The sequence below is a fragment of the Mycteria americana genome, chromosome 4 (genome assembly GCF_035582795.1).
Source record: "Mycteria americana isolate JAX WOST 10 ecotype Jacksonville Zoo and Gardens chromosome 4, USCA_MyAme_1.0, whole genome shotgun sequence".
Classification (NCBI taxonomy): domain Eukaryota; kingdom Metazoa; phylum Chordata; class Aves; order Ciconiiformes; family Ciconiidae; genus Mycteria; species Mycteria americana.
The window spans coordinates 8,361,276-8,381,924 of NC_134368.1; the positions used below are offsets into that span (position 1 = coordinate 8,361,276).

Below are 20,649 nucleotides of genomic sequence, written 5' to 3' on the forward strand. Positions count from 1 at the left end.
TGTTATCTCAGCACTGCACTTTGGGGAAAACAAGCTTGAATCATCTGTTGGTGGAGGGGCTGTCATGCACTGATGTGTCCAGAGCACATGAATGAAACCTCGGGTCCAGCAAAGACGGGCCAACAGATGATGCGTGCTCCTGCTTCCCTTCTGGAGCTTGAACCGAGATTGCCTTCTGGCTTAGTTTTGAGGTTTTACAATATGACTGATCAAGTGCTTAACTCAAAGCTCCCTCCCCGCGCTCCGCCTGGCTTCTGTACAAGCTAAAGCCAGAACGTGCAGTTTTAATTTATACCACTAGAATAACACGCTCAGTTGTTCCACCAACAGAGAAACACACGTCTCAGAAACGTCTTTTGCCAAAGTCTCCCTTTCTTTGCAACAAGCCCGCTGGCTGATCCGTCGGCCAAGAGTGCCCTTCGTTACTCTGCAGCAGACCCCCGGCTCCCCTCTGGCACTGCAACTCCCGCAGAAAAGAGGGTCACCAAAGCACAGCAGGCAACACAGCCGCCCCCTCCTGCTTCCCAAAGACACACATCCTCCCTCCACGGGCGCAGAGGGAGGAAGGGGGGAGATTTCTGCAACGCCAGAGCCTTGTAGGCAGTTTTCTCTTTCAGGATGACTAGAATTGCTAAATAAAAATGACCATGTGAGAAATGAGTCGTCAGAGCCATTTTCCACCAGACTGGGTAGGCAAGAAGCACGTACACACCGATGCCAGTGGTTCAGCCACTGCTTCAGGTCCCTGTACCCCTGGAGCTGCGGCAGGCACTGCTGATGTTCCCATGGGGAAAGGACCACAGCAAGCTCTCCGCAAGGGCTGATGTGAGCACAGCAAATGCTGTGTGTACACAGCCCCAGCTCTGCAAACCCAAAAAGCACAGATAGAATAATAAAATCGTTTAAGGTTGTGTAAGTAACCACATGAATACACAGGAAGCCTATAAATTCTTTTCAGACTGCTTTGGTGCACTCGTGCTTGCAGATTTCTCACACAGGGAAGGTAAGGCAGAGAACGGTGCTTTATAAGCTGCAGATAAGGACTTGACTGGAAGGTTTATTGATGGAAATGTGATAAGCGAGAACAAATGGCAGCACTGAAAAGATGGTCCTGCTTCCAAAGAGTGAACAGAAAAGAGTGTTTAGCTGTGTTCGTAATCATGTGGCTTTTATTTCTAGCTGCAATTAGATATCACCTGGTCTCTCTCAGCTATGCAGAAATTGGGACTAATACAATAAAAGGTCGTTTCCCATGTGCAATTTTCAAGTGCCTGTAGGATATTTTATTGCTCAGATGATAGCTAACACTTCCAAAGGCCTGTAAGTCAGGTAGGAATGCCTTCCTTTTCACATACGACTTGGATGTCAATCTGCAGGGTATTTAGGCAGTTAGCTTCTGGTAAGACATTCCAACTTTCACCAACATTACCAAAAATCAAAGTGGGATGATTACATCAGAAAAAGATATTAAGAATCTTTCTCTGTCAGGGTTTTAGTAGTCTAAGTCCCAATGCTCTTCAGCTTGAAAAGGGCTCTGAAGAGCCAAAACTGATTTCCAAAAATGGAGCCACAAGCCATCACCATGGGGTCCAGACTGACCTTCCCACTTCTACCACGGCAGCCAGGACTTTTTAACAGCCTCTCAGGACTCGCATCTCAGTGCCCTGAAACCCTACGATGGTACTTCAAGCAGGGCTGTGGCAGCACAGGACATCCCGTCTCTTGGTTTATTCAGCAGTATGCTTCATTTTCCTCCCTTTACGTCCAAATGCTTTTTAATGACACAGCTAGGAACCAAGCAGCACTGAATTACCCCTGATGTTTGAACACCTTTGTTTTACATTATCTATCCATGCAGAAAAGTGTTTGAGCAGTGGTTTTCTCTTTTCCTGGGATATCTGAAGATGTTTTTTCCACAGGAGCGCAGCTTCTCTCTAAGACCTCTTGGAAGATGACCTTTCGGCACGAAAGTGTGCGTTGGAACATATGGCCAATCTTTATCTTGGCATGCTGGGGAGGTTAGCAGAGGTCGCTCCCAAACCAGGTCACTGCTGCTGCACACCTGCTACCCAGCTGGAGCTGCTCTCGCCGGACACAGCACAGCTCCACGGAGCAGAAGGGGCCATCCCGTGCACAAGGGACCACTGCGGACAATTTACAAAATCCCAGGCAACTTCTACTTCCCATTCCCAATCCGCTCAGCTCCTCAATGCCTGTTTACTTTAACTAACCACTCTGAAATGTAGGCTTGGAGTTTAGTTGGATGGGAACTTGCACTGTAGATGTCAATAGCACGAAGGGCAAGTTTTAGTGTTTAGCGTTTCTGATTCAGCCTGGAAGTCCATGGAAATGCTAGAGCATGTCATTACTCCTATAAATCCCAGTCAGCAGAGAGGGCTGCAGCTGTATGAAATACTGACACCACTCTGAAATTATATATCCCTGCAGTACCGGCCCTGCTCCACAAACTGGAGTATCAGCCCCACAGCTGAACCTTTCTAAAATGGTCATCAGATGATTCATGCAAGTTTCTTCTTCAGAAAAATAACAGATGGGGTGGGTGAATGCAATAAAGGCCAAAAAAGCCACAGCAGACACATTTTTTATAAAGCCTTGCAAATACAGCCTAGCCCTAATAGATTGTGGCAACGCACCTGCCAATATAACACTCTTACACCATCTCTTGGGGCCTAATATAGATCATGGCCTAAAGTGTTATGTGCATTGAATGAGGTCAAACACTCTTGGGGTTCCGGTGATACTGATGACTTGAGAAAACAGAATTCACATCTCTAGATGACCCTGCGGAAAGTCATTTATACTCATTCAGGGAGCAGCAATTCCCTGACTCACGAAGGTGCTGCGGGACGAGCAGCTATTGTATGGTCCAGCCACCTCGGCTCCTCCTCTACAATGTAGCTGCATCTAAGACCACAAACAGGCTACGTGGAGCACAGTGTACTCTGTGTCCCTGTATCAGCAGTAGCCCTCAGACACTTGCGTCTCCGTTGCAGAGATATCCCACATCTTCTCTGCTCACTGAACCTTCAGGAAGGAGCCAAGGCTGTTTTGTTGACTTGATACCATGGGATATATAGCAGACAACTTAAGTCAGGCCCTTGCTCCTGACAACCCATAAGTAGGAGCACACTTGGGCAACACAGAGAGACAGTCTGGACCCAAGTTTCTGTCCCTGCTGTCTGCAGCTCCTGCACACCAGTTCTGACCTGTACTTGAAATAGCAATTAGATACGGCCTCTGGTGTTAATGGTCATAAAGGTACTTCAGATTAGACAAACATCACAGTTTTTTCCACTTAAAGGCAGCTTATTTTATCAGCAATCTGCATACTAGATTTAATTCTATTAGAGGCACTAAAAAAACCCAGATCCCGACATCTGGAAACACCACTATCAAGACCAGTAAAATAAAAGACATTTAAAATACAGATTAAGAATAGGGCACTAATGGGAATGCAACATATGTATCAGCACTTAGTACTTACTTAATGTGAAACATGGCTTTATACGACCCTGTACAAACTCAACCGATCGGTCAAGGCTGGCCTTAGACCGTAGGTAGATGAGCCAGTCCCAAGAACAGGCTGCCAAGGCTCTACCACCTTCATTAATATTTCTGATGTGGTGGCTTGGAGGAGAGAAAGTGGAAAAGTTGTGTCCTATCCTGCTGGTCTTTCTGCCCCAGCAGAGGGGCCAAGGATGAGTTCTTGCTGGTGCTGCTCAGTAAACTGCCAGAAAGACCCTGCTCCAGGCCGTGCCTCTGATCTCCGGGGCAGACAACAAAGCTCTGAGCAGATCCAGCCTGGTGGCAGACATGATGGAAAAAAGGACCTATTTAGGGATATCTGGGCCAAATCTTCCCAACCAGCCTGGATTCACCCTTAACACATCTATTCTTCCCAGCCAGTTGGCCAATCCTGCAAACAATGCTTAACTCTGCAAGACATTTGTGGAAAACCTTGCAGACTGGGTTTGTTGCAGTTTGATATATTATTGGTAATCACAACCATCCATACAGCAGATCACCAATGTAGTTCACTGTTCGGTTTCCAGCACCAGTGTCAAGTTACTGTCTACTGTTATATCGAATAAATCACATTTACCTGCTTTTGAGACGCGCTTGGAGACTGGTAGAATGAGTCCTCTATGCACAATAAATATTATGGATGACTTAAGTGGAAACTAAATAAAATTTGGTGTTCCTGCAAAAAAACAACCCAAAAAGAGAGATTTTGAAACTGTGATCAACTGGAACTTACCTCTTAAGTAGATTTTCACCAAGTTCAGAGGATCAATTCCATAATACTTTCTTCGGCAAAGTTAACTGCCCAACAAGTACTGGTGTATGATTCCAGATGGAAACAAAATTGAGAACTCCACTGAGCAGGATAAGTGTCCAGCTGTGCTTTTCAATGCCATGAAAAATCCAGAGAAAAGCCAGAGTGGATGGATTCCAAAATATTTTAACAGGCAAACTCTTCAGTCCAGACAGCTGAGAAAGTCATTGATACATGATTAGAGCAGGAATGACAACCTGAAAAACTGTTATCAACACACCTTGGAGTCTGTGACAACTTAATTAAGAGAGGATAATAATTGCTTTACAAGGAAAAAAGGCAAAAATTATTATGAAATTTGTAACTTTACTGGGTAATTTTTGCGTGGATATCTTAAAAGACCTGTTCAGCCCTCTTGTAATTAGCTATAGCTGGGGTAAAAAGACAGCCATGGAACAGAGTGTCTTCATCTCACCAGACATCAACATCTGCAGTGTAGGCGTCTGGCCAAACAGGACACTCGCAGGTACCCACTAAGAACGGATGAAGTGCTCTGACATGACATGCCTTCATCTCCGTTGATCATAAAGGGAGTTTACATGGCTAGGAGCTAGAGGTATCACAAGCATGAGCAACTTTAGACTATCGCAGAAGATGGTTAGGTAGGAGGTAAGTGGATGCAAAGTACATACAATTGCAACCTTTGGAATATTGTTTTCATGTATTAAAATTGCTTCAATATTACATGAAGAAAGCAAGGAAGAAAAGCTTGACTCATGGTCAGCAGATTTTGCTGATTTGAGTCATTCCTTCATTAAAAAGTAGCCTCTCCATCCTGTATCAGGAGTATCCTGTATCTTTCTCATCTGAACTATGACAGAAGTCTTCCCATTGGAAGGGAGAAGCAAGGAAGGGGTGCTTCACATCTCCAGTTGTGTCTGCTGGCCAGGTTCTTTGTGGACTATGCAGCATTGACAGATTCCTCCCAGCTGGAGGAATAACTTCAGGATGTCCTGGGACTCCTATAACCATCGTGCACCAGGGGAGACGTCTTTCATCCAGGGACGTGGTCAAACTAAACAAGGACAATTCAACACCCTGACAATTCAAAGGGACACAAATGAATATTGAATCAAGTAGGGAAAAGATCTCAAAATCTCAAAGACAGATGTTCAGAGCAACACCGGTGCGCACATTCCCATTATTGGTAGTCTTCAGCACAACCATACCTGGGTTCAGGTTTGAAAACTTGCTATGAAATACAAAATCTTACTAGTGCGTAAGCAGCTTGTGGTACTTGGAGAACATCACCCCTTCCTTGCTTCCCCCTTCCAATGGGAAGACTTAGGATTGCCTTTTTTCCTCTAAAATTCCTGCCACAATGAAAAGCGCAAACACTAACTGCTCAGGTGTTTCCATCAGCAACCAGTTGATTAACAGAAAATTCCTTCCCCACATCTGCCATTCACACAGCTAGCAGAGAGCTCCTGAGAGCAGTAACTTAGAGATGTAAGGACAAAGCAGCGGGAAGGAGAGTTTCCAGGACTGTTCACGCGTTGTTGGTATACCCCATTTCTAAGTGGCATTGATCCACAGCTAACAGGAGCCAACTGAAGCACAAAAGCTTAAACTGGAGGCAGCCACCCCTGAAAGAGTTTGGATTCATTTTTAAAAAGATATTTTTTTTGTTGTTCTGGTAGATCCAAACCACAGGGACAGATTTTATTTCAATTTTACCAATCAAAGCTGGAATATTATTTTTTGCAGAAACTGCATTTTCCATCAAAGAAATTTTCAATTGAACATTTCTGATTGGTTTTAAAATTGTTTTTAACGTCCCCTGTCAGTATCAGGATTGGTTTCTGGATATACTCTGTTTATTTTACTTTCTCTCTTAGAAGATATAAAATCTGATGCAGTTTGAAACTTCAGTAGTATTTTTATTGAATGCTGAGATTATAGCATTCAATAAATGCTATAAATAAAAAATAAAAAAATTATAGCTGCCAGAGACTGAATTGTTTAAACAAACTTTCCAAGACCCCAGTGAATGTATCTCCAGGAGTGGATTAAGATGTCAGGGGAGCAAAAGCTACTTGATTTTGTAATTCAAGAATGACTTTTTACTGATATAAACTTAATGTAGCCCAGACAAACTCACAAAGCATTTAAACCATGTAAAGGTTTAAATATTCAGTTTAATAATCTAGTTGGTGTTATCTGCAATGTCTGGAAATGCAGTATTATATCTGGAAAGCATCTAAACAGGAATGTGGAATACCAAAGCACCGTGCTCTTCCCTTGCTCTTTTGGGACAGTCTTTAGTTAGGGAGGTTCGAAAAAGATCGCACTGTAAAAACACGTGTTCTTTCTTCTGATGTTGCTTATGCTGTTCCACATGGTTTCAAATATGAAAACATATTTGAATAAATGCATATTTAATGTCTTAGATTTGACTCTTCCAGTTGTAAAGTTGGATCCTATTGTAGGATTAAAACTTGAATATTTTCAGGCAAGCCTAATAATAACTCACCAGGCATATTTGTAGGTCGGATCTTTGTTTTCACATCACGGGACACCAATTAGACCTTGTCTTCTTGCACATGACCAAAACTTGAGCAAGGTCTTTCTGTCACAATGAGGTCACTGAGCGAATCCATCTCAAAGGAGGAATTACTGTGGAGGAACTCTGTACCAGCCTTTGACAGTGAAGTGATACATGCTAAATACAAACCCTCAAAATTATTTCTTTTAACAATTTTTACCCCAATCTATTTCAGCCATCTGGTTACAGGATACCACCACCAACAGCTGTCTTGGCACGAAGGAAGGGTCAGGAGAAAGCGGCTGGAGGGAGGAAGGTATTTCTCAAACCAGCTTCGCCATCAAAGCCAGCGTGCTGCGGACAAACGCCCATCGTTACTCTCCAGGCGGTTTACGAGCACACCTCGAGCTGACCTCGGGTACCGCGTCCAGACACGGGGAGCAATTCGTTAGCGACCCACAGCGCAGCTGGCAAGTAGCACAGCAGGAAAGGAACTTGACTAAAGATGCTGGCAGGCCCGGGCGGTAGATTTAGATCAATGTTAGCGTGATAAGGTCCTGACTGCTACTTGCTGTCCTCAACCACCACTGCCCCATCAAAACACATCCCTCCTGACACCAGGCTGCCTCTCCTTTCTGTGGCCGCTGCTGCACCCAGAGTCACGGCACACCAGGAGACCAAGCCCAGCACAGTAGAAATTCACTTGTTTTCTCCACTTGGAAAGTCCCCGTCCAAGATGTTGGGGACTTTCCAAGAGACCACATGCCATCTTGGCATATTTACCTTCCCCCGTTGTGGTCTGCATACCTGGCTGGTATCACCTAGCCGTAAATGAGGAAAACAGGTATTCACTACACCACTTCCTGCATACTTTTTTGTTTGACACTTTTATGCTGTTAACAGGTTCAAACGGCATCCTGCGACAGGGCTTGTGGGCATATGACCACAGGCTAATGCTCGGCATGTCCATGCTGCCCACGTGCTGCTGGCGGGGGCTCTCCAAGGCCTTGGGAACTCATCACGCCTCTCTGCCACGTGCATTCGCTGTCCTTTGCTACACCGGATGGACAAGCCCAAAACTCTGCTGCTCCAAATTCAGGTTCAGCCTCATAGTTTCTCACCTGAAGAGACCTCCTGGATGCCTGACCCTCACTGGCCTGAGTCTCCTCGAACAGCACTTCGAGCAGTACAACCATGTCTACAGACAGGTCAGAGTTTAATTTAATTTAATTTTTTTTCATATAAACAAGAAAACAGCTAAATGATTGACTGCAGCAATCTCAGCCAGCCCACGCTGCACGCAGACGATCTGCTATCACGTATCAGGCCCTTTTACAGCGAGGCAAGCGGGAGCCGGGCCAAGAAAGTTACCTCGGCTCTGTCCCAAGTGAGAAAGCGTTTGGGGTTTGCAGCAAAAGCCCTTGGTAGTAGGTGAATGCAGTGAGCCGTTTCCCAGTGCAAAGCACTTATCTTGAAAGCAGAGCTTTGAGCACATGACATAAATCAGATTTCTGAGCGCTTCTCATCCTTTACTTTTCTCAAATCCTGCTGGAAAGGTACAAAAAGCTCAAGTTACAGAGTACCAGAGCTGCTGCTTCACAGCAGAAATGAGCAATAACAACAGACAGAGCCTGCTCGTCCACAGCCTCCTCTCTGTGACCACTTGCTGTGACCCTCTGCAGAGGTCCAGGACCAGAGAAACCTCCTACAGCGCAGCTTTGATGGAGCGATGAAAAGTCCAACCTGGTCTATGTCTCACAATAGCCTAAAAGTGGAAGAAAGCTTTTCTCCCCGTTGTGCCATGCCTCAGCACCTCAGAAATTCAGCGTGGCTGCTGGGGGATGTGCAGAGAATCACACGCAAAGCCGCTGCTAGAGCAAAGTTGCAGCATTTTACCCCGGCGATGAACTTTTTCTCTCATTTCCATTTTCATTGGAATATCAATTTGCATTTATTAAAAAGCCCTTACCCTCCTCTCCAGAAAAAAAAAAACAACCCACCCTGATCTAAAGAAAGAGATTGGTTTACATAAAATCCTATTAGTTTAGCTGATTGCTTCCAAAACATTTCTGAGAAAGCCTCCCATTACCATACAAATGGTGCTGGGCCTTTTTGCAGGCTAACTGCTAGATAGCGTGATGATTTGGGCAAATATTCATCAAGACAGCTGCTTCTGCAAGCGCGGCTGTGAGCCTGCCGCACGCCATTTAAGAAAAGAGCAAGAAATAGTTGATCACCTCCGTGAAGCCGACAGCTAAAGCAGCAGCAGCCCTCGCCCCGCATCCCCGCTGCGGCACACATGGGGAGCACCCGTGTCGGGGAGCCTGTGGGTCTGTGGAAAAGGAGGAGGAGGAGGAGGACAGAGATGATGGGAGAATTTGGGAGAGGAGAAGGAGGCTGGCAGCCTGGCGGGAATGCGTGCAGGGATCACGTGCCAGAGAAGAGCAGCGAGGGAGCGTGCCCGCCGCCTTGGCTGAGAGCTGCATTCTTCCTCGGTGTCATCATTTTCTCCTCCTTGCTGGAATAACCACGAGATCCCACAAGCTTTTCCTGGCCAACGAAGCCAAGAGAGCTAACAAAGCTATAATTTTATAGACCTCTATGTAAACAGCTCCTGGAGGTGTTTGCATCAGGCCCACCCCGAGGCACAGCTCACTGGTCCCCTCTTTGGGATTGCAGGGTGCAGCCTGGGTGACGTGGAAACAGCCGGGAGAGGGGAGATCACCTTGGCGGCTGGGCACCGTGGCGGGCAGGAGATTGTCTAGGTTTGTAAAAGAGAAGCTCACCACTGAAGGTCTTGCAAAGTCTGCAAAGGCTTTGCCAAGTCAGGGCTTTTGAGTCACTGGATAAACACAGTCCTCTGCAATCGTGTGGGTGCTGCCTGCCCCTTTCCTGTAAGCACAGAGCATTTCTTAAATACTCCCCAGAGGTGCTTTTGTGAATCAGACAGCCATGTGAACAAGGCAAGGATCCAGATCTAAAACACCATCGTAAATTTGGTGAAGATCCCAAATCTGGGAAAAGAGTCTGCACAGAGCTTGGTTTTTTACTTTAACACTAATCATTGCAATCACTTTTGAGAGGACAAACATCTCACTAATAGCAGTCACGGGGTACAACAGGATGCAGTAACAACCTCTGTAACTACCGTAATGCAGAAAGCCACAATCAGCCTCATTGGCCTTGAAGAAAAAAAAGTGTGTGTGTGTGGGGGAATCAGTGACGACTAAAGAAGCAGCATGAGAGAGCAGTAAAAATTCAAACATTCAGCAGCTATTCCACATAATATTTACATGTAATTTCCTGTTCTAATAACCCAAAATGAAAAAAAAAAAAAAAAAAATAGAAGAGCTACAGTACCAAGGAGATATCATCAGCCATCACCAAAAATAAAATAAAACATCAAATCCCTGGGACTTTTCATCAAGGGGGTGAGCGAAGGGAACATGCAAGTCCTAAGCCTGTGTCTTGACTTCCCGGCGAGCACCCGGCAATCTCCCACCGCCGGCTCCAGGCGAAGGAGCTGAATTATCCTGCCCGGGTCTGACCAGCACTGGTAACCAGCGGCTCCTTGCCCCCAGCCTGTGTTAGGAGCGCTGCGTGGAAACCAAACGCACAGGGGGATTGCCAGGTGCTTTTCCATCCCAAGCGTTTCAGCGACCAGTGCCCCAGCGCAGGCTGGGCTGCTAATGAAAGCCACCCAACATGCAGCGGAGGTGGGTGTTTTAAAACAGGCACCCAGCCAATTCGGCAGCTTTGTCCCCGTTCTGGGAAAATTTTCCCAAAGACACCTCTTTCCTCAATTTGTAATTTTCTGGAGACCTAACACATCATTTGGGGGTCAAAATGGCACCACAGCTGAGCAGGCACCCTCTTGCTTTGACTGAGGTGACAAAGCACAGAAGGACCATCCAACAAAAGAGAATCACATCTCGCCTTAATCCCGGCTTGCAGAGGAGGCTGGAGGGATGGATGCATTGAGGGACAGGCTTCCAAAGCAGCGAACTCACGACCTGCGTCTGTCCCTGTGTTTATGCTGTACGAGGTAATTAATCAGTTCAGCACGGCACTGTCAACACCAGCAGCAACTTCCATGCGCGCTCACGGCCACGTCTGCCACGCAGGGTAGCACACGCAACGCCTATTTGCAGGTCAATGGCTATTCTTCTAACAGCTGACTTCAGCTTTCTGGGAACCTGGGACCTGGACTAACCAACCAGGCTGAGCTCAGAGGCAAGTCTCAGACCTGACACTGAAGATCCGCAGATGCAGGAGGGACTACCAAAAAACCAGTTTCCTTCACCTGCCTGCTCCCAGCCTGGCTTTCTCTGCAGCCGGGATGTGTGAACAAGGAGTGGCAGACAGGCAGCAGACAAAATAACTTTCTCCTTCCCTGCACTTCAAACCCTGTCCACGATTTTGCAGCTGCAGCCTGCCCCTGATGCCATGAGAGAAGTAGAGGGGAGCCAAAGGGAAAAACAAAAAAGCCCTTTCTGAAGACATCAGGCCAGTTGTACACTGGGAGGGAAAACCCTTGCTGATTCGAGCCCCCTTCCCATCTGCTCCATGGAGGTGACTGGCTGAGGCAGCGGAGCATGAGATTTGATTATAATTATTGTCTTAACGCAGAGCTGAAATTGTTCCGAGCACGCGGAGCTTCTGGGAATAGGCAAGCATCCAAAATAATCTTTGGACTGCAAACTCTGTGACAAAGAGATGGCATAAACCGACAGACATCACAAAACCCTTCGGAGTCTACTTCCCATCATCGAGCAGAGTTGTCCGCGTCAGTCTGCAATTTCACCTCCAGACAGCTCCCGCTTTTGTTCCGGCCTTGGCAGACACATTGTTTTTCAATGAGGAAAAAAATACGTATATCGAGGGACCATAAACCAGCTCAACCCAATTAAATCAAACCCAGTGGCTGCCGGACTGTGCTTCTCTCCGCAGTCAATTCCGATCTGGTGCCTGCCGTGCAAAACCAGTGACACTGTGGACTGCAGCAACACAATTAGGACTGAAGCCCAGATCTATAAAGGTATTCAGATGCCTAAGTGGCCGTTAGACATCTAAATATCTTTGTGGAGTGACACGCAGTTCTTGGGCCAGAAATAAGTTTTCTTACAAAGAAGAAACCAGCTCTATTACCACGTATATTCCTGAGAACTCCTATACGACTCTTTGCGTCGAGCAACACCTGTAGCTCAGGTTGTGAGAAGCCAGATGCATGGGGGCACACCACCTTCCCATCCACTCCTTTTTCTCTTAAACTCCAGAAGTTGGAAGCATTTAATACTCCCCTGCTTCTCATTAAATAAGCCTGACTTCCTGGAGGCCGTGCAAAGCTTTTAGTAGTTAGCAGCACACAGTAAATTAGAAATAACGGGTTTGCTGGCCGGAACATATCATGTTGTACATCCTTGGGAAACGCGTTTGCAGCAGTCCACGTCACGAGCGGATGCTTTTTGTCTACTAGGTGGTTCCTGGTGGTATAGCAGAACTTGGGGAGCATCAGGGGGATTTTACATGATAACTGGCCAGTGTGCACAAGGCTTAGGAGTTTTGGCTGTTGGCATCAGTGAAGCAGGATTTGGTCTCTCCCCTGAGTTTTGCAAAGGAATCTAAACGGCTTATGCTATTCCAGGTGGGCAAAACACTGTGTAGGGTAGGAGCTCACATAAAGTCGATCCAGGAGAATTAGTATTTCTTCTGGCTGTTATATCCTGCCTAATTCTAACTCCTCTAGGAGTTATTTCACCATAGCATCTGTACGACGAGCTCTGAAATTCCTATTGCACTGACTTGGCTATGAGTACCCCTGCAAAGGAAATTCACTTAAAACGTCCTTCAGAGTAATTCAAAATTGGAATGGACAAGGATAATCTTCAAGCAGGTTGTGTGGGTACTGCTCTGCATTTTGAATGAAAGTTCTCCTCGGTGCCTTTCTGTTAAGGGTTTATTTTTGTGACTCTCAAGTAATGCACAGCCATGTTTCCCTCTTCCAGCATGCTCCTTCTGAATCACATTTTCTCCTGGTATTTGGGAGAGCAAACAGCAATAAGAAGTGTGAAACCTCTGTGGCCTCGCCAAGTGTGAACCAGCCTCCCTGCTGGGAAAGGTTCTAGGAAAGGACATTTTGGACAATGGAAGCAGGTGCTGCCAATATTCCGTTCTAATCTTTTTGTCAAGTGCAACATGTTTTTGTTAATTTTACTGCTGCGTCAGACCTGCGAGCCCTGCCTGCTGTGCCCAGGCTCCTCTCCCAGCAATCCCACGCTGTGCTGATTTGCTTAACCCCTGGTTTGTTGCACATCTCTATTACTCTGAGCGGTCGGAGAAAGCCCTGTCTGTTGATTATAAATGCTGAACATCTTAAAGATATTTTATATCTGATTAAGCACTTTATAACTCTGTTCAGGCAAGGATCAGGCCAGATTTCTTCATTTTGTAGGCATAAGAAAATATTTTCTCTTAGTTCAATAAAACCATCTGTATTCATCTTTACTGATTCCACTATAGTTTTCCCTTGCTCAGCAAGATGTATATTACAGTCTAATTGTGTGTTTGATCTTTACTACTTAACCAGATCTATTTATCATTACAATGCATCAGTACATTATAAAGCTTTCAGGCACATTTATCAGCATAACAAAGCTCCCACTACAGAAGAGTCCTCCAGGGAAATAAAGCAACAACAAATACTTCAATGCAATTCACTTAACAGTACAAATATTTGTAATTACAAAAGTCTTTAAGTGTGCTTCTTCCATAAATGGCATGTTTTACTTAAAATTGCTTTCATAATGTGATAGTGCCTCCAATTTATGCTGCTGATGGTTTCCTCACGTTAAAGAAAGCAAGGCCAAGTTAACTGGTTTCTTATATTTTCCCTTTTGCTAATGTGAAGGCAGAACTCAAGTTCGCTGATGTGCTATTGAAAATTCGGTTACACCTAATAAAATGAGAACATTTAAAAAACACTAGCGCGTGATTAATAACTGCTATAAATACATTACAGCATGAATGCAATGTTACAGATAGCTGCAAGCCATGTGTGAACTGAGTCTACAACAATCAATTACCCATTAATTGTAATGTCTGTTAATCATTGATTAACCCTTCATAAATAACAAATACATTACCCTTGCTGTAAACTGGGACCACCAGGTTATATTACATGGCTATTCACGTTTCTTATGTCTATCAAAGACAAATACACGTTGTCAATCTGTTGTACTTCCAGCACCATCTTTATATATTTAACATTCTTGGAAAATATGTTGTTGCTCCATTAGCAGGTTATTTTTTGTTTTGCCTTTGCCTCATAGGAAATTATTGCAAACTGAAGGACATCCCAGGAAGTCAGCTTTTACGGCTGAAAACTGTCATGTCACAAGAAAGGCCTGGGGATATTTGTTTTTTCTTATCATGCAGCGAGTCACACTCAGATTGTCTATGGGAAGTGCCTGACCTGGGCGTTGCAACTGCAGCTCGCTGCCACAGCACATGGAAACAGGACCCGGCAGCACTGGGCCTGGCCTGAGCAGGCGTCCAAGGCACCACGGCGGGTGGCCTAACCTGAGCTCTGAGCACCCTGTGCTTTTTGTTCAGAAATCAGGGTAGTGCCCAGCAGCGCTTTTCAGACCTCCACCTATCCTTCCACCTACAATGAAGTCTCCTGCCTCCAGGCAGCGGCAATGGGAGACTCACCTTCACCAGCTCCATCACACCATTAAAACAGCCAGAACTGCTCGAAGCCCCAAGAACTAAAAATGAAATTATGAATACAAATATTAGAATATCAGCACTAAGATTCTGAAGGCAAGTACTCAAAAGTTAGCAAAATCCAGACTTCCAATATTTCATGAAACCTCAGTGTGGCCACATGAACGTTATGATGCTTAAGTGACAAGCATCGTGCTGTGTTTTCCATAGCATTATATATAGCCTTCCATTCAGAAGACCAGTGCTTCATTAATAAACAACTGGTCAAAAATCTGCTTCGCATCCGCTGTTTCTACTTAGACCTGACCTATTGCCATTGTTATTGTGCCTAATTTTAACACGTAGACTTTAACGTCTGGTCTGCCAGAGACAGGGAGAAGCAGCGGAAATCTAATTCTGCCCATGTTTCTCATCGTTCCAGAACAGGAGATTCCCACCACATTCCAAAACATAATATTTCAGACCATCGTTCTGGGGCAAAACAAGTTGTCTGCTCTTCCAAGCAAAACCTTTGCCGAGGGAGAGGAGTGAACATGCCACTGAAGGCCATTGCAGGACCTAGGTGTGCAGCAGATGAGTTTCATGTCCCAGCATCTATGGAGAAGAGGTACCACTACCCAAAAAAGGTACGATCCGCAGAGCAGTGAGGTGCACAGCCGCAAGCAGTATTGCTAGGGAACAGGACAACAAGGGCAGGACAGGCTTGGATACATGAAAGTTGTCTGAAAGGAGCCAGCCAAGAGCGCTGCTGTCACCATAGAGAGGGAACCAGAAACTTCCCTGTGAGGGCCCCTGAAAGCTATTGAGAAAACAAAAAACCAGACCATGATGAAAATCTGTAACTTGAGACATCTCCACTAGGCAAAAGCACAAGGACGTGTTCCACAGAGGACAAAATCTCATAGAGTCGGGATAACAAACAGTGTAATCTATGCCCAGGCTTTAGAAATTGCCCAGGGTGTCTATGTTTCCCCTCTGTTTTTTAACAAGCCTTCATATTTGTGCCTGTAAAATATTTGGAGCAGGGACTGTCTTCAAATATTCATTTCCATGTTTATAAATACAAGAAAGCATTTACAGAGCCTCTATCCGGAATAGGTCCCAGGTCTTTGAGCCGTCTGTAATTTAAGAAGGGCAACGACACCTGAACTGTGATTCACAGGTGAGCCAGGACTGACACAGCTTTATTAACAGTCTCACCAGGCTGTTTAATACGTTATCCTCTTCAAACTCTGTGATACGATGGCAAATTCTGCCGCTGAAATGCTCTGGGCAGGCTGAACCCTGAATGACCGATACGTAATTAAGAATGGGAGCATTTACAGACTTTTAAACTGAAGATTCTCCATGTGCAGTATCTAAATATGCCATAATAGCTTATAAAAAAAATATTTACAGAGGCGGCTTAAAACAGTGGCAGGGAAAGCAGAGCGCGTTGTTTTAACGGGGGTTCTGCTCTGCAGTTCCGATGCACGAAGCGTCGGCTTTGCCCCCTTGTGGCTATCGCGGAGAGGTGGTCGGTGTTCTCGTGCCTTTGTCACCCGAAGTGCCCATCAGCTCCCAGATCTTGGAGGAAAATACTAGAAGGAGCCAGTAGCAATTTGAAAAAGATAGCATATCTGACAATCACAAACCAGATCACCTGCAGTTCTTAAATTTAGCAGAGAAATCAGTAGAAAAGCTCATGAATCACAGCCCGGGTGCTGCAGAGCCAGAATACGGCCCTGGCTTGAAACAGCAAGCAGCAAGGGATTTCTGAGAAGGGAATTTGAGAAAACAGCAGTTCAGCATCTGACTTCGTTCCTATTGTACAATGCAGAGGTTGGCATGAAACAAGCTTAGATCATCTGTCTCACTGAAGCCAAAGGTTTGGGTTGGTACCGCAGCAGCTGCCACTCGGCACCTCCACGAGCTCAGGCTTGTCAGATGGAAAGCACACTGTTACACTGCATTCTTCTATTACATTTTCATATACTTAACTTACCGCGAGGGTCAGACCGCAATTTCTATCCCCTGACACGTTCAACCAGGCAAAGGCTGCAGCAGGCAAACTTTCCCTCCCCAGGCTGAGCAGACACTGCATTTCTGAAAGTCCAGACCCCTGGAATGAACACACTAAAAAATGATTTTAAAAAAATAACATATCAATAAAAAAGAACAAAACATCGCCCTTTCTACCCAGGAATCTACCTCCCCAAAGGGATTTCAGAGGCTGATGGAGCTGAGCCTAAGCATCTGTTTAAGAGCGTTTCCAACATTTGGAGTTTTAAACCTCACAATAATAGATATTGGGGGTGAATTATCAGGTGGGGATTATCCAAGTAGTTCTTCAAAAACAGCACCACAGGCTGGAGAAGCTTCATCCTTCTGTGTCTTCTGGGGACACAGTCGGCTGTAGGTATCTGGAGAGAGAGGGGATAAGAAGCAGTACACACAGGTACCTCTTCTGGATGGCATTTCATTTCTACAGTGTGCATTTCCTAAGTAATGGAGACACTTTGAAACTAGAAAATTAGATGCATTGCCATGAGAAGCTTACACCAGACACGCTCAGGTCTGCAGACTGTCTGTCCCTGGTTTACTCTACTGTAACCTCAGGCACTTAATTGGAAAGACTGTATGCTTGAGGAGCTGTTCCTCTTGAGCTTTCACTTAGGTCACCAAAGACAAGCAGAAGAGGGAGCCCAGACAGATGAATCTAGATTTAAAAACGGCCACCACCTAATGGCTAGTCAAAGGAAAACCTGTGGTGTCTCTGCTTAGATCTGAGCTCACAGCTATCTGTCACAAATACATCACAAACTACTGGGAGTCACTGGCAGCTCCGCTGACAATTAATTGCAGATGAAAACTAAAATCCTTTGGGGATCGCAGCAACATCAGAAACCTTATCCTACTTCCAGCAACGTTGGACATAACACATGAAGAGAGTTCTCCAAATGGTGAGGTTTGGTCCCAGAGCCTGTGTCGTCGGGAAAGACATTCTCTGGAACGACACATTTTGCTCTGGGATGCTTATGAAAATTCAAGTGGGGTACGTGCCGCAATCCAAGGGGGTCATAATTCAATATTGTTCTTTCAACTGACTTAAGACTTTTATTTTTCTGTCAAATGCGATCAGACCTCAGCTACTACTTACACGATGCAAAACCGTGCCTTTATCCTTCAAATTTACAGAGGCAGAAAACCTCTAAAAATGAGCTTTGAGTCACGGTGGAGCTTTTTCATCTCTTACCTGTGATTCTTGCAATACGAGGGCTGTATCCTGTGCTTAAAATGGCTGGTCTGCAGGAGGAAAAGAAAAAAGAAAAAAAAAAAAGACAGCTGTTCAGAATAGGAATTCTTGAAAACCTCCAGTTTCAGCAATCCGTTTCAAAGGACAGACTTTCCACTTCATGCTTGGAATGGAAAGTGATGGCCTTGGAGCTAATTACAAATGGCTGTAACTTAAGAGACAAAAATAAATCTATCACCATCACTTCATAACATGATAAACACATTTCAAACATGGGCAAGGAAACAGCAAAATGACCAAAACCCCATAGCAAAAAGGAGTCGAAAGTCCCCTGACTCCATTTTAATATGAAAAGTACTGCTGCTGATAACAGCAAATATGTTACTGGACGACACCAAAAGCAGATTCTCTTTTGCTGTGGTTTTAGAACAGTAAAATACAGCACGGACTTAACTTTACACGAGACCTTAACTGAAATCCTACTGAACAGCAACGGAGACTTAAATGGGATTTACTCTGACGCTTTTAGGCGTGCTGAAGAGCAAGTACTGCTGCTTGCTGATTCCCAGGAAGGGGAATAGGCTGTGAAGCTGACAGCTGCGTTGGAGGCGACTGGCTTGAGAACTCAATCCATTGCATGGGGTGGGACATTTTGAAAATGGCTGGCGGGGTTTGGACACACAAGTCTGAGATGTCAGCTCCTCAGGAGATTTAGTTTTAGATGTTGATTTGCTGCCCTAACTCCTAGGGTTCATCCAAGGAGGTCCAGCTCCATAAGCTTTTCCCAAACTATACAAGGCCTCTGCTTTCACAGCACAGACGAAGAAATAGCACTGTCACATTGGACCATAATTGTCTACCTCTAATACATCAAATTTGAGATATATTAAATTGCTCTTGTGGCAATTTAAGCTAATAATCTTGCTCCTTTTTATTACTTTAAAACTTTGCATCTCAAAATATATTCAAGTATTTAAATGTATTTTTTTTAAACGTCCTTACTTCATCTCTTGAGCAGATCATCAACACTTCCAACCGAGAAGGGGCATAGATATGTAGTTGAAGACTGTGCAAGTAACAAATGTCTTCAACGGACTGGCATGCTCAGAGAATGATCTACATTGTCTTGGAAATGTCTCAAATGCCTCTAATCATCCCAAGGACATACTTCAGTCCGTTTACGGCGGCCTCGACGCAGCATCACCCCCCCCCCCCCCCCCAAAACAAACAATGCTCCTTCAAGAAAACACTCTGTTAGGACTCTGGGCAGAAATGTAAAGGCAACGAAAAGCGCTGAGACTAGATTTGAAGAGCCATAATTGTTCCTGTAGTACAGAAAATGTAGGAAGGAAACTCCAGATGAGGAACTGCATAAAAAAAAGACCATCTGGGCACTCCCAAGCCCAAAAGTGGACATAAAAAGTAGAATATTGGATATGGGTTTAGCGAGGTAGCCATGGAGGTCAGCCAAGGAGAGAGCTGAAAACCAACTCGTCTGTGTTGAGCTGGAATTCACAGATGAAAAGTAGAACTGACCAAACAACATTTCTTCTAAAAAAGGGAAGAATTCTCAAAGTAACGTTCCAGGTCCCCCAAAAGCTGGAAGGAAACAAGGAAGAAGGGCAGGAGGCAGACGTTGAGGGACAAACAGCCTGATACGAGCTACGAGACCCAGCTAAGGTGCATTCTGCAAGAGGCTGACACACAATGGGTGCAGACGGTGGGATGAAAGCAAGCACTCGGACTATGAGAGCAGAACCACTGCGCTGAGCATCTACTCAAGGTGGAGCTTTTGCTACTAATAAGGTGCTCAGCTCTACCTAGGCAAATGCAATGTGAAGACCAAGATGAGGATTAATCAAGTTCTTCAAGCACTTGTGACTTTGCAGGAAAAGAGCTTACCAAGGAAATCGGAAAGTCAGTGGAGGCAAGAAGACAACAGCTGAAAGTCAGAGATCAGAAATCCCGTACTTTCATGTGCAGAAGATAACCATATTGGACTGTCATTCACAAGGACAATACAGAGCCACAAAGGAAAGGATGTACACTATAATGAAAGAAACTGGAAAAGAAAGCAGATGAGTAACACCGTTTGGGCTTCCTGGAAGATGTGTCACTGACCTCAGTACAAAGGCAAATTGGCTAAAATGTGACATGCTCACTAAATTCAAGTCAGCCTACATGACCTCATGTTCAACATGAAACAATAACTGGAATTCAGAGTCAGGGAAAGCCAAATTAAATAAAGCAGTTTAAAAATTATAGTTACCGTTATCCCCCCTTTAAACAAATTATGAAAGGAAATAGCAAAAACCCCATCACTTGACATTTTAATATAAAGACTAGAAATCTTTCTGAAAGATTTACTTAAATCAAAACACAGTATCACGTTTAATGAAGCAACATATTACATTTAACGGCTTTACTAAGTGGTCAGACAAAATGATCTAATATTACTCTCTGCCCTTAAAACTGATGTGTGCTTTTTTTTTCCCCCTTTTTTTTTCCTTTTTTTTTTCCCTATTTGCCAAAGGTAGAAAGGTTGGAGTGAACTGAATAAAGGAAATACTGGCAGGGCTGCCTTCTCCTTCAAGCAGAACAACTGACATTATTGAAGCATCCACTGAGATTAAGCAAGAGGAGAAGAAAACCCTTCAGTCCGAGGCAAGGAGTAAGCTGGTACTACAGCAGTCCCAGTCATTTGGAAAGCCAGCCGTAACCACTGGAGGTGGAAGGCTGGACAAGCAAATAATAGGGCCTTTTCTCAAAAAAACATACTAAAGGAAAAAGCCTTGAGGCTTGTTATAAAGGAAGCTGAAGTGTTTTACCCTGAATGGAAAAGGCCTC

General features: G+C 44.8%; 1 long non-coding RNA gene across 1 annotated transcript; it reads right to left on the reverse strand.

Moving 5' to 3' along the window:
* Window positions 1–4,447: 4,447 nt before the first annotated feature.
* LOC142408586 (uncharacterized) lies at window positions 4,448–16,619 on the reverse strand. The gene is made up of 3 exons (XR_012775348.1): window positions 16,552–16,619; window positions 5,222–5,395; window positions 4,448–4,512 (listed from the first exon to the last, which is right to left on the reverse strand). It is a non-coding gene; the product is annotated as an uncharacterized LOC142408586 (long non-coding RNA).
* Window positions 16,620–20,649: the final 4,030 nt, after the last annotated feature.